At 38.4% G+C, this 13,800-nt stretch overlaps 1 protein-coding gene across 1 annotated transcript in view; it reads right to left on the bottom strand.

The window, feature by feature from the left end:
- UNC5D (unc-5 homolog D (C. elegans)) overlaps positions 1-13,800 on the bottom strand; it is an 890,335-nt gene that overhangs the window by 159,841 nt on the left and 716,694 nt on the right. The gene's annotated exons all lie outside the window — the stretch shown is intronic.

Below are 13,800 nucleotides of genomic sequence, written 5' to 3' on the forward strand. Positions count from 1 at the left end.
CTCCAGGCTGGTCTGCTTGTCCTTTCAAGTGGAGATTGCATACTTTAAAGAAGATTCTGGATGGGGTTCTGGATTCCATCTGTGGTCTTATGCAATGCAGAGACTCTGCATGAAACCTCCTTCAATGGGCAAATTGTAGCTCCATTTTAATCAGTTATAGGCAGAAGATGAACTTACAAGCTTTCTATGGTGATATTTCTGGCTATTCCTTTCTCTCCCCCTCAAGTGTCTTTTACAATGGTATGCAAGGGAAACCAACTTTCCAAAGACAGCCAAGTATCTTAACATTATTTCCCCCCTTTTACCCGCTCAAACCATGCCTCGATCCCTATATCTCTGAGTCCTGTTGTTCCAAGATTGTGCATACATCATTATTTACCTCTGTCCCACTTAGCCCATGCAAATCTGTCTAACTGTTCTCCCATCTGTCTTGTTCTCCCTCCCCCTTCTTGTGTATTGCCCCACTCCCCAGACCCCAAACTATTCTTTCACTGTGTCCCAAAGATTTTGGTTTGTTGTGTTTTCGTTCTCGTTTGTTTCTAGGAACTTTGTGAATTCACGTTTTATTCTGGGTGTTATTCAGTGTCCATGTATTTTACTTCATTTCCTTTGTTTTCGTATTGTTGATTTCTAATTTGATAGCATTTTGGCCTGAGAAGATACTTTGTAGTATTTTGATATTTATAATTTATGGAAGTTGTTTTGTGGCCTAACATATGGTCTATTCTGGAGAATGCATCATGTGCACTGAAAAAAAATGTGTATTGTGTAGTTGTTGGGTTGAATATTCTGTACACATTTATGAAGTCCAGTTGACTGATTGTGTTGTTTAGTTTCTTTGTGTCTTTGTTGAGTTTGTTTCTGGTTGTTCTATCCATTTTTGAAAGCGGTATATTAAAATCACCCACTATTATTGTCGATTCGTTATTTCTTTCTTCAAGTCTATTAGAGTTTCCTTTATAGATTTTGGAGCTCTTTCATTGGGAGTGTCGATGTGTATTATGATTATGTCATCTTGTTCAATTGTCCCTTTAATCATGAGATAATGTCCAACTTTATCTATTATGATGATTTTTCCCATAAAGTGTATTTTATCAGAGATTAGTACTGCCTCTCCTGTTCATTTTTTATTGCAAGTAACTTGGTATATTTTTTTTCCACCCTTTGACTTTTAATCTGTTTTGGTGTCTGTGTCTAAGATGTGTCTCTTGCAGACAGAGTATTGAAGGATCTTGTTTTCTTATCCATTCTGCTCTTTATGTCTCTTGACTGGTACATTTAATTTATTTACATTCAGTGTAATTATCGATGCTGTTGTTAGGTGTCATCGAGTCGGTACCAACTCACAACAAGCTTATACACAGCAGAACGAAACACTGCCTGATCCTAGGCCAACCTCACTACTGTTGCCACACTTGAGTTCATCGATGCTGCCACTTGGCCAATCCATCTCATTGGAGGTCTTCCTCTTTTTCTCTGACCCTCCATCTTACCAAACATGATATCCTTCTCCAACGACTGGTACCTGCTGACAATATGTCTGAAGTATGAAAGTCGAAGTTTGGTCATCTGGGCCTCCAAGGAGCACTCTGGGAGGTATGGATTAATTGCTGCCATTAAGTTTTTTTGTTTTGTGGTGCTCTTGCTTTCTTTGCTCTGCATGTCTTCCTGTGTTGAGTTCATGGTTTTTGTGTTCTTTCTTGTCCTCATAGTCTTAATGTTTCCTTTTTCTTCTTGGATTTTCGTTTTCTTGGTAAATTGTGAAGTGTTAATTTTCTTTGAAGATAATTTATAGTCCATTAACTTTTCCCTCCATTTAGTGCAGTTTATTTTATACTTTAATCTACCTGACCTTCTCACCATCTGGATCTCTGTTTCTATGTGTTTACTTTCTTTTACATTGTAATTGTTTTGACCCTAGATTGACCTCCCAGATTCTCTGAGTTTATTCTTATAGTTTTGTTCTGTTCTTGACTCTTCCTTCTGTCGATTTAGTTCTGGAGGGTGCTGCCACATGTGTCAATCTCTGGTTATTGTCTGTTCTTGTTGGTTCTCAGCCAACCAAACATCCTTTAGGGTATTTTATAGAGCAGCGTTGGCTTTGGCAAAATCCCTTAAATTCTGTTTATCCTGGAACATTTTGATTACACCATCATAGTTGATTGATAGCTTTGCTGTATAAAGAATTCTTAGTTGACACTTTTTTTCTTTCAGGGTTTTATGTGTCTACCCATTGCCTTCTTGCCCGCATGGTTTCTGCTGAGATATCCAACCTTAATCTGACTTGCTTGCCTTTGTATGTAATGTTTCTTTTTTCCCAACTGCTTTCAGGATTGTCTCCTTATCTTCTAATTTTGGAGAGCTTGATTATAATATGTCTTGGTGATTTTCTCTTGGGGTCTATCCTTCCTGAGGTTCATTGAGCTTCTTGAATGCTTATCTTTTCACTTCTCAGGATGCTAGAGAAAATTTCTTCCAGCAGATCTTCAACTATCTCTTCTGTGGACTTGTGTGAGTCTTCCTGTTCCAGAATGCTGATAATTCTTAAGTTATTCCTCTTCATGTTCTCCAACATGATTCTTAGACCTTCTTCAGATTTTTTTATCCTTTTTTCTGCTTGCTCTTAGCAGTATTGAGAGATTTTTCTCCCACCTTATTAGTTCTGTCTTCCATCTGTTCTATTCTAATCCTTTGCCCTTTCAATGTATTGTCTATTTCTGATATTCCATTATTAATCATTTGAACCTATTTATTAGGTTTTGAATTACTTCCAATGCTGTATCTATCTTATTTGATTGTTCCTGTAGCACTTTCCTGACTTCTTCCTTATTTTTCTCAATTCCAGTGTAAAGTGTTTTTGAAACATTTTATAATCATTTTTCTGAATCCCTTCTCAGGCATTTCCAATGCCTGCCCTCCTTCCAGAATGGATTTCAGGTCTACCTCTAGGTCATTTGTTTCAGACATTTTATCTTATTTCTGTACATGTTCTGGTATGGTCATCTGTTTTGTTTCTTGGACATGTTTGGTAGTTAACTGTCGCCTTAGTACTTAAAATGAGTGTGTGTTTTGATAATTTTTGATGCTTTCTGATTGCCTCTAGGTAGATGTGATCAGGAGGTGGGCTTCCCTTTTCACTCTTCTTATTGATTAACTCGGAGTAACTTTCACAAGTGTTGTCTGCCTCCCTGGTGTATGTATTGGTTCTTGCCTGGATTGTGGGGTTTTATAGGGTGTGATGGTAGCTTGACTATATGGCAGCAATTAATGTCTTTTCTTGGGTAATATAGGGAAAGAAAGAGCCACTAAAGGTAAAAGGGGGAACAAAAACCAAAACAAAATAGCAAAAAGATAAAAATTAAAAATAAAAAAAAATACCCCAACACATTGGATACTGTAGTCTATAATCACAGAAAAGAGAAAGGAAAGTGAGAAGAAAAAAAAAAAAAAAATCTGTAGCCTAATATTGTTGTTGTTTAGTGCCATGGAGTCAGTTCTAACTCATAGTGACCCTGCACAGGGTTTCCAAGGCTGTAAATCTTTACTGGAGCAGAAAGCCTTATCTTTTTCCCGCAGGACAGCTGGTAGTTTCAAACTGCTGACCTTAGGGTTAGTAGTCCAATTCGTAACCACTATGTTACCAGAGTATCCTCTTTCAGCTTCTTGCCTTCATGGCCAACTGATAAATTTCAAGATGCACTATTGGTTGTTGTCCTGCACTTCAGGATTTAATTTTAGGCCTATTTTGTTTTTAGCCTCTCCCACTCCACATCCCTTGTTCTGGCCTTTTCCCTATTAATAAACAGTTCAGGACTGGCTGTGGCTGTTTTGTGCTGCCGGTTGGGAATGGCCTTTTAAACGACGTCTGTTCTGGCCTTTTACCTAGTAATAAACAGTTTGGGGCTGGCAGTATCCGTTTTGTGATGCTGGGTTGGTTTTAAGAGGGGACTGGCCCTTTGACCACTGACAGGATCTGTGTGCATGTGTGGTAAAAGAACCCTTCAGTGGAGGGGGTGGGGGTGTCCACTCGCTTAGGCATACCTCTAGTCACCAGAATGGAGGTGCACAGACAGCAAGAGGTCAATGTACAGATAACAAAATAAATCAGAACAAAACAAAGAATATTGTCCACCTTTGTCTCTGAGGTTCCTGCAGGCATTTGTCCATGGAGGATTGCTTGTTCCTTTGCTTGGTCTTGCAATTTGGTCTCACCCAAGCTGTTGGCTCTGGGTCTGATGAGTCCGGCAGATTGAAAAGTATGAGATTTCTTGCTTCCACTAAGAGCTCAACTAGCTATAAGCCTTCAAATTTTTAAAAATATTCCTACATATGTGGTTCAGAGTTTTGGACCTCTTCTCTGAACCCACTTCACCTGGTAGTCTGTGTTATTGTTGACGGAGGTCTTCGCTGCACCTCTACCCTATTCGCCAACAAGCCCCACCTCTCCAAACACTATCTTTTTAAAGAAATTTTTGAACAATGTTGAACTGATCTCGCACATTATGACAAAAAGGGCAAATTAGCTATAAGGTTAGTTCAATGATTTTTTCTCTTTCAGGCCTTACTGAAATTTCTCTAGCTCCATTCTCACTACACATTTAGGCATGGATCTCTGAAACATACCCATTTAATCTTTGAAAACCAAAGCTCTTAGTTTCATAAATCATTAAAGAAAACACACACACATGCCACTGAGTTTATTCTTACTCATTAAGATTATAGGACAAAGTAGAACTACACATAAGGTTTCTAAGACTGTCATCTTTACAGAAACAAACTATCACACCTTTCTCCTATGGATTGATTTGTGGTTTTAAACAGCTGACATTTTGGCTCACAGCCAATTGCTTTAACCACTGCACCACAGGGGCTCCCTCAAAGTTTCAAATCTGCTGGAATAAAAGGAAAATGAAATCTCTGGTTACCTAGGAAGAAACTAAATGCTCCGTCATTTTTACCTTTCTGTTCCTGTCAAGAGGTAAGTGCACGTCATTTACCTCTAGCTATGTAGTCTTAGTGTGGTGCTGTAAGATAAGCACTGGACTGCCAACCACAGGTTCAGCGATTCACTCCTACCAGCAGCTCTCAGAAATACTTTATAGGGTCACTATGGAGAACTGGTGTGGCGCAGACTGCAAAATCACTTTGAACTGTAATGACGGTAGTCTGAGTTCACCAGTCGTTCCTCAGAAACCCTATAAGATTGCTGTGGGTAGGATCTGACTCGATGGCACTTCATAACAACAGCATGACTTTGAACTGACTCAATGGCACTTAACAATAGCAGCAATGGTTCTCAGAGCATATTGTTGTGGTTGGGTGCTCTCTAGAGTAGAACTAAAACAACTAAATTCAGCTGGTATGAAGATGAATAGTAAGGAAACTGACTCTGGTTTGCAATGTCAGAAAACATGGGTCTACAAATTCTTGTTTCTTAACGATCACAAAAATAATTACCTTTCTTCTTGGAGAAAGCAGTGTTTTAGCATAAAGGTATTTGGTGTTTAGTTTATGTTTGCAGTTTGAATCCTTGGACTGCTACTGGCAAGAATGACCTAATCTCACTTACACCAGCATCAGGCATTTATTCCCCTGTTGAGAGCATGTAGGTGTGGCCATCTGTGACAGCATGACACTAAAGTTTTGTGCTCCAGTCACAACTGACCATGCAACAATCACACTCATATATTAAACTGATCATTCAGAGTTGGAAGTCTCATCTCTAAGAGAAAAGCAACGCTAAGTGACAACAAAGGAAAGCCAAATACCTTTGGAGACCCAAGTAAAGTAAAAAAAAAAAAATTGTATGTCATCCAAAAACCAAGCAATGTCATTGTTAACCCTCAAAGAGAAGTTGGGAATTAAAGGATTGCTTTAGGGCCATGTTTGGCAGAAAGGAGAAAAGAAAAATTAGAAGGAAAGAAATTCCCAAACTATAACATGACCTAGTTCCTTCAACAAAGCTACTGTCCCATATTGCTGTTCCAAATGTTATTTTAATCAAACCCAGCCTTTGTTGGAGCTGTGCTCTCAGAGGACAGCTAGTTTCACCAAAAGCACTCTGACAGAGTACCAGCCAGAAACACAAAGTGATGTGGGCTTCATGACCATTTCAGTGTCATTTAACTAGATTGCTGCTCATTGCTTCCTGCAGAGAGAATGAAATGTTATTCCTTTTTGTTGATGTTGGTAGCCACTCTCTGTCTACAAAAGCAGAATACCTCCTGGTGTGGAACTCTTACAAAAACACCTTTTTCCCCCACTGATATGCAAATATACCTCATCTACCACTATAATTTTACAGGCTTCACCCTCTTTCTCTCAAAAAATCTAGTCACTGTAGTCCCCAAGTATCTCTGATTGTATTTGACAGACAGTCTAATATGCATACTATATAGGCAAAGGATACTAGAAAAATATTCCTATGTAGAAAAGGGAATAGAAGGAATTAATGGATACAGGGGATCTTGAAGAGAGCTTACCTCCCAAACTGAACACATTGCAAGCCTCATTGTTTACCTAGCTATTTTGTTTCCACCATAGAAAAATAGAAACAGAGTATTCACTATGATCTGGGTAGCTAGAATCATTCATGGTCAAAGTTCATGAGACGGGCTCAGTCGGTAAACCAATAAAACTCTAAGCAATTCCTTGGATTATGAATATATCTGCTCTGAAAAAAACTGAACTGAGCTTTGACCTCCACAAATATACATACATTTCAGATTCTGGAATTAGAATATAAACTAACAGTATACTCTACATTGACAATTACTTGCATCACTAAACAGAACTGTTAATAGATGGAAATACATTGTAATACAAGTACAAATATGCAGCATTAATGTACCAGGAATCAAAACTAGTTGTCACTGAGTGGATTATGATAATCCTAACTGGGCAGAGATAGCACCAAAATATTGAAACATTATTAATAGCACCAGAATATTGTCAGAAATAGTGCTTGAAGGTGAATCCCTAAGATTCGAAGGCACTCAAAAACGACTAGGAAAGAGCTGCCTCCTTAAAGTGGAATTAACCATGATGACACAATTGAAGTGAAGATTTCAGGACCTTCATTTGCTGATGTGCACAACTCAAAATGAAGAGAAACTACTGTAAAAATCCATTAATAATAATAACATGGAATTCACAAAATATGAATCTAGGAAAATTGGAAGTTATGAAAAAGTAATTAGAGTCAAGTGTGTTGAGTCCTGGGGACTCCTGAACCCATGAATAAGGACCTAGTCACAGAGGGTTAGAGTTGAAAGTGAAGCACCCAACTGAAGTGAAGGGAGATGTAAAGAATGTCCCAACTTGCAGATAGCACCCATTTGACCTAGCTTCAATGGCTTGATTATCAGAACTCAAATAGAGGATGATAAAGAAATTTGATACAAGAAACAAGTGCAAATTGCTACAATTTGATCAATTTAACCTATACTTATGAAGCGTAGTGGTTATGAATCGGGCTGTGAACCTTAAGATCAGCAATTCAAAACTACCAGCTGTTCTACAGGAGAAAGATGAGGCTTTCTGCTCCCGTAAAGATTTACAGCCTTGGAAACCCTATACAGGGTCGCTATGAGTCGGAACCGACTCCACAGCACTTAACAACAACACTTACGGATGTTGTTGTTGTTAGGTGCCATCAAGTCAGTACCGACTCATAGTGACCTTATGCACAGCAGAATGAAACACCGCCTGATCCTGGGCCAACCTCACTACTGTTGCCACACTTGAGCCCACTAATGCTGCCACTTGGCCAATCCATCTCGCTGGGAGTCAAAATACCAACCAAGAGGTATGGAATCTTCACATCAAGGATCAAACCTATCCCTTCATATACAGGGTTTATAAAGACAGCCAAGTTAGACATTGTCTACCTAAAATAGGGGGGAAGGTAGGGATACAAAGGCACAAAGTGGCTGGATTACAAGTTTTCAAGAGGGAGTTTAGTTTAAGACTGTGGTGAGGGAGGTAGAATCTCCACTGAATATTTTCCATCTTGTCTAGATGGGTCTGGTGAAAGGAGCTGGGACTGAGATTCTTATGATTCAATAGTGAGTAATTGGTATTATGACTAATTGTGACTGTCACAACTGTAAAGGTAGAAGTTTTTAATAAAAAGGGGGGAGTAGGTAATCTAACATTCCTGGAACAGAGAACCCTAGGACCATCAGGGGAGAAGAGCATGAGCGGAATGCGGGGCCCTATCCAGAGAAGAAGATGGAGGTAGAGATGATGACATGGAAAGAGGGAGCAGCTGAGGACTCTAGACTCATGGAAAGAGAAAGTCTGTGTGCAGGTGGCCAGGATACAGGGTTGCAGAATGTGCCCTTGGGTTGTTGAAATGGTTGTATACATCCAAAACAAACAAACAAACAGTGGGCATAGAAACAAATGCTGTTGAATGGTGATGCATGGAGGAAACTGTAATCATTGCAATGAAACAAAACACAGTAGGATAAGTGCAAAACTGATGTTCTCCCATGTAAACTACCACTCAATTAACAATAAAAGCTTTAAAATAATAACAATAATTGGAACACATAAAGATTAATATCCTAGGCATTAGTGAGCTGAAATGGACTTATATTGGACATTTTGAATCTGACAATCATATGGTTTCCAATGGCAAGAATGACAAAATGAAGAGGAATGGTATCATAGTCATCATCAAAAACCATATTTTGAAATCTATTTTGAAGTATAATGCTGTCTGAGATAGGATAATACCCATATGCCTACAAGGAAGACCAGTTAATACCACTATTATTCAAATTTGTACACCAACCACTAAAGCCAGTAATGATAAAACTGAAGAAAGCTATCAACGTATTCAGTCTGGAATTGATCAAATATGCAATCAAGATATATTGATAATCACCGGTAACTGGAATGCAAAGATTAGAAACAAAGAGGGATTGTTGTGGTGGTGGTTAAGTGACATTGAGTTGATTTTGACCCATAGCGACCCTGTATAGTGTTTCTGAGGAACAGCTGGTGAGCTTGAACTGCTGACCTTGCTGTTCAAACGGCTTTGCAGTCTGTCACATTAACCCACAGTGCCACACCAGGACTCCCAAAGAGTAACTGTTGTTGTTGTTGTTGTTGTTGTTAAGTACCGTCAAGTCGATTCCAACCCATAGTGACCCTGTATAGGGTTTCCAAGGAGTGATTGGTGAGCTTTAACCCCTGACCTTGCAATTCAAAGGACTTTGCAGTCCAGCGTATTAACCTACAGCACCACACCTGGATGCCAAAAGAGGGACTAGTAGTTAGAAAATATGAACTTGATGATAGAAAAGATGCTGGAGATCACATGATAGAAATTTGGAAGACTAAAGACTTATTCATTGCAAATACCTTTTCTAAACAACATAAAAGACAACTGTACACATGGACTTCAACAGGTGGAATACACAGAAAATTTCAAAGGACAGCTTGAGAAGACAAAGCCAAATCCTATACTGGAGATAGAAAACCAAAAGAGAAGAACATGCTCAGCGTTTCTCAAGCTGAAAAGAAATGAAGAAAAAAGTCAAACTTAGAGCTGAAATACAGGTGGATTCTTTGGTAAAAATACTGAATGATACAAAAAGAATTTTTAAAAAAGATGGAAGGAATATACTTAGTTATTACACCAAAAAGAAATGGTCAATGATCAACCATTTCAAAAGCTAGCATATGATCAAGAGCCAATGATTCTGAACAATCAAGCCCAAGGTGTACTAAGGTATTGATAAAGAACAAGGCTAAGGGAATTGATGGAATATAATTGAAGTCTTTCAACAAGCTGATGCAGGACTGGAGGTACTCTCTCATCTATGCTGAGAAATTTGGAAGACAGTTACCTTGTCAAATATGGAAGACAGCAATATCTGTACCCATTCCAAAGAGACGTGACTCAATGGTGTGGACATCATTAGTCGTTATCACTTGCAAGTAAAATTTTTCTAAAGATAAGACAAAACCAATTACACCAGTGCATTGACAGGGGACTACCAGAGATTCTGGTAGACTCAGAAGAGGATGTGGAACAAGGAATATCACTGCTGATGTTAGCTGGATCTTGGCAGAAAGCAGAGTATACCAAAAATATGCTTACCAGTGCTTTATTGATTATGTAAAGGCTTTTGACTGTGTGGGTCATGACAATCTATGAACAATCTGTGGAGATGTGTACTCTGGAACACTTAATTGTTCTCAAGAAGAACCGTTACATAGACAAAGACGAGGCAGCTGTCTGAACAGAACAAGAGGACACGGAATGGTTTCAAAACAGGAAAGGTGTATGCCAGGGTTGTATTCTTTCACCATACTGATTCAACCTGTATGCTGAGCAAATAATCTGAGAAAGTGGATTATATGAAGAAGAACATGATATCAGGATTGGAGGCAGGCTCAATAAAAACCTGTGATAGGCAAATGATATAACCTTGCTTGCTGGTATTGAAAAGGACTTAAAATACTTACTGATGAAGATCAAAGACACAGCTTTCATTATGGGTTGCATCTCAATTTAAAGAAAGCAAAAGTCCTCACCACTAGAGCAAGAAATAACATCATGATAAATGAAGAAAAAAATTGATGTTGTCAAAGACTTCATTTTACGTGGATCCACAATCAACAGTCATGGAAGCAGCAGTCAAGAAATCAAATGGTATATTGCATTCAGTAAATCTGATGCACAGGACCTCTTTAAAGTGTTCAAGATCAAAGATATCAGTTTGAGGACTAAGGTGTGCCTGATTTAAGCCAGGGTATTGTAAATAACCTCATATGTATGTGAATGTTGGACAATGGATAAGGAAGAATATAGAAGAATTGATGTATTTGAACCACGGTGTTGCTAAAGAATATTCAAAGTACCATGAACCTGAACCGCTAGGAGAACAAACAAATCTGTGTACAGTGAATGCTCCTTAGAAACCAGGATGGTGAGACTTTGTCTCTCATACTTCGGACATACTATCAGGAGACACCAGTCCCTGAAGAAGGACAAGGAGGGTCAGCAAAACAGAGGAAAACCCCAAAAAAGATGGATTGTCAGTTTCAGCAGCAATGAGTTCAAGCATAACAAAGATTGTGAGGACGGTACAGGACCAGGCAGTGTTTTGTCTTGTTGCATATAAGGTCACTTTGAGTTAGAACTCACTTAACAACACCTAAAAATAACAATTTGGGCAAAGTGGAACTGCTCCATAGGATTTTCAATGACCATGACCTTTTGGAAGCAGATCTCTGAGGCACTTCTGGGTGAATTTCAACAGCTAAGCTTTCAGTTAGTAGCCAAGGATTTGTTAGGGAATACCAAAGTACTCCCTAACATTCACATATTGGTAACATTTTGTTTTTTTTTTTAACACTAGAAAAAATAACTGCAGACTGTAGGATCAGCACTGAACTGCAAACCACAAGATTGGCAATTAAAACCCACTAGCTGCTACTTGGAACTCATATACAGGGTGGCTGGGAGTCAGAACTGATTGACAACACTTAATAACAACTACAGCCACTGTTCTGTCTTCAACCAGTAACTAACTCTAAGACTAAATATCATTGTAATGGCTGAAGCCTGATATTTATTGATTTTTATCAAGTTCAAGTCTGGTTGGTGGTTGATAGGGAAGGTTATTACTGTGCAGATTGTCAGGAGTGACCAGTCGCTGGAGAAGGACATCATGTTTGGTAAGGTGGAGGGTCAGAAAAAAAGAGGATGATCCCCAGCAAGATGGATTGGCCAAGTGGCAGCATCGATGGACTCAAGCATGGCAACAGTAGTGAGGTTGGCCCAGGATCTGGCAGTGTTTCAATCTGCTGTGCATAGTCGGTGCCGACTCGATGGCACCTAACAACAACAACAACAACAATAACAATCTAAACTTTAGTCAGGAGCTAAATAGTTGTATTGTCATGGTTCATTAGCAGACATACGAGTTTTATGGTCTGAAGTCTATCAATTTAAAAGTATGGCTACATGTTTAAAAAAAGCAAAAAACAAATAAGCAAAAAAAAATCCCCACATTAAATGTATATCTCAGAAATATCTATCTCAGTCAAGTATGGTCCTTTTGCTATGGAGTTTTTCTTCAGTTTCTTTATATTTAGGAGTCCTCGTGTGGTACTGTAGGATCAGCACTGGACTGCTAACCACAAGTTTGGCAGTTCAAACCCACCAACTGCTCCTTGAAAACCCTAAACAGGGTCACTTTGAATCAAAATGGACTTGATGGCACTTAACAACAACAAAACAAAGAAGGGGAAAAGCATTCTAAGGAAAGCAAATAGTTGGAAAGTATTTATTAAGAGCCCAGCTCTCTTATCACTGAGGTTGGTGGTTCTTTTTTATTATAGACCTTTGCATTATATCTTACACATGAAGAATTGTCCATCCTTGTAATAGTAAATAAAGGCACTATGGACTATTTGTTGTTTGCTGATGTCAAGTCAGTCCCTGACTCATGATGAATCCATATACATCCTGTTCTATTCCTGTGATGACTGACTATACCATTGGGATCCATTGTACTTTCATTGACTAGTTTTAGGAAGTAGATGGTTACAACTTTCTTCCTAGTCCATCTTAGTCTGGAAGCTCTGCGGAAGTATTTTCAGCATGATAGCATACAAGTTTCTACTGACAGATGGGTGGTAGCTATGGATGAGGTCCACTGTTCAGAAATCAAACCTGGGTCTCCTATATGGAAGGAAAGAATTCAACCAATGTCTTACAGACTATAAGCAAGTATTTATTTCAATGTATTAATCATTTGATATCAATGTTTGGTCTGAAAATAGAATAGTAAGCTTGAATATATTTGCTTTAGACATAGCAAGGCAAAAGAATAGATCCAATTTATTATTTGTCATTTTCCCAAAGAAAAAGGGACACACATGACTAAGAAGATGGCTAACTATTGAAATACATGATTTTATTGCTGCATATTCTACAGGGGATTTCCAAAGAAAGAACCTTAGTTTCAGATAATTAGTAGATATGTAGTTCATGTTTCTTAACATTCCAGCAAAATCAATACACCTTAGCTCATCAGAGTGGGAAAGTGGAGAAGGAATTAATACATACTGAGTATCTACTATGTGTTACGAAACTTGCAAATATGTTTGTATCATTTAACCTTTAAAATAATCAAAAAATGGCTAACTATTTTTGGTGGTTATAGACAGAAAATTGTAACAATTTAGCAAGTTACCAAGGGTCACAAAGATAGTTAGGGATTATAGCAAATAAAAACTTACTTCTCAAAATACATGACTGGGACCTCCTAAAAATTAGACATCGTAAGATTTCACCAAAAGAGTAAAGAGAGAACCAAAAGACTGGGGAAAATATTTTGGCAATGACTATCAGACAAGGAAATAATCTCTAAGATTTTTAGAACACATTAACACCTCAATAAGAAAAAGAACAAAATCCATTTTAAAAATGGGCAGATGACATGAACACTCTTCACCAAAGAAGACATTCAGGCAGCCAAAAGACATATGAAGAAATGCTCGTGATCATTAGCCACTACAGAAATGCATATCAAAACCACAATCATCTCACCCCAGCCTTAATAGCAAAGTTCAATAAAACAGAAAACAACAAATGCTGGTGAGGGTGTGGAGAGACTGAGACCCTCCTACACTGCTGATGGAATTGTAAAATGGTGCAACCACTGTGGCAAACAGTATGGTGCTTCCTCAAAGAGTTGCAAATAGAAACACAGTATGAGCCAGTACACCCGCTATTTGGCATATATCCTGAAGAAATAAAAAAACATGATATGA

Source organism: Chrysochloris asiatica, unplaced genomic scaffold (genome assembly GCF_000296735.1).
Source record: "Chrysochloris asiatica unplaced genomic scaffold, ChrAsi1.0 scaffold00035, whole genome shotgun sequence".
NCBI lineage: Eukaryota > Metazoa > Chordata > Mammalia > Afrosoricida > Chrysochloridae > Chrysochloris > Chrysochloris asiatica.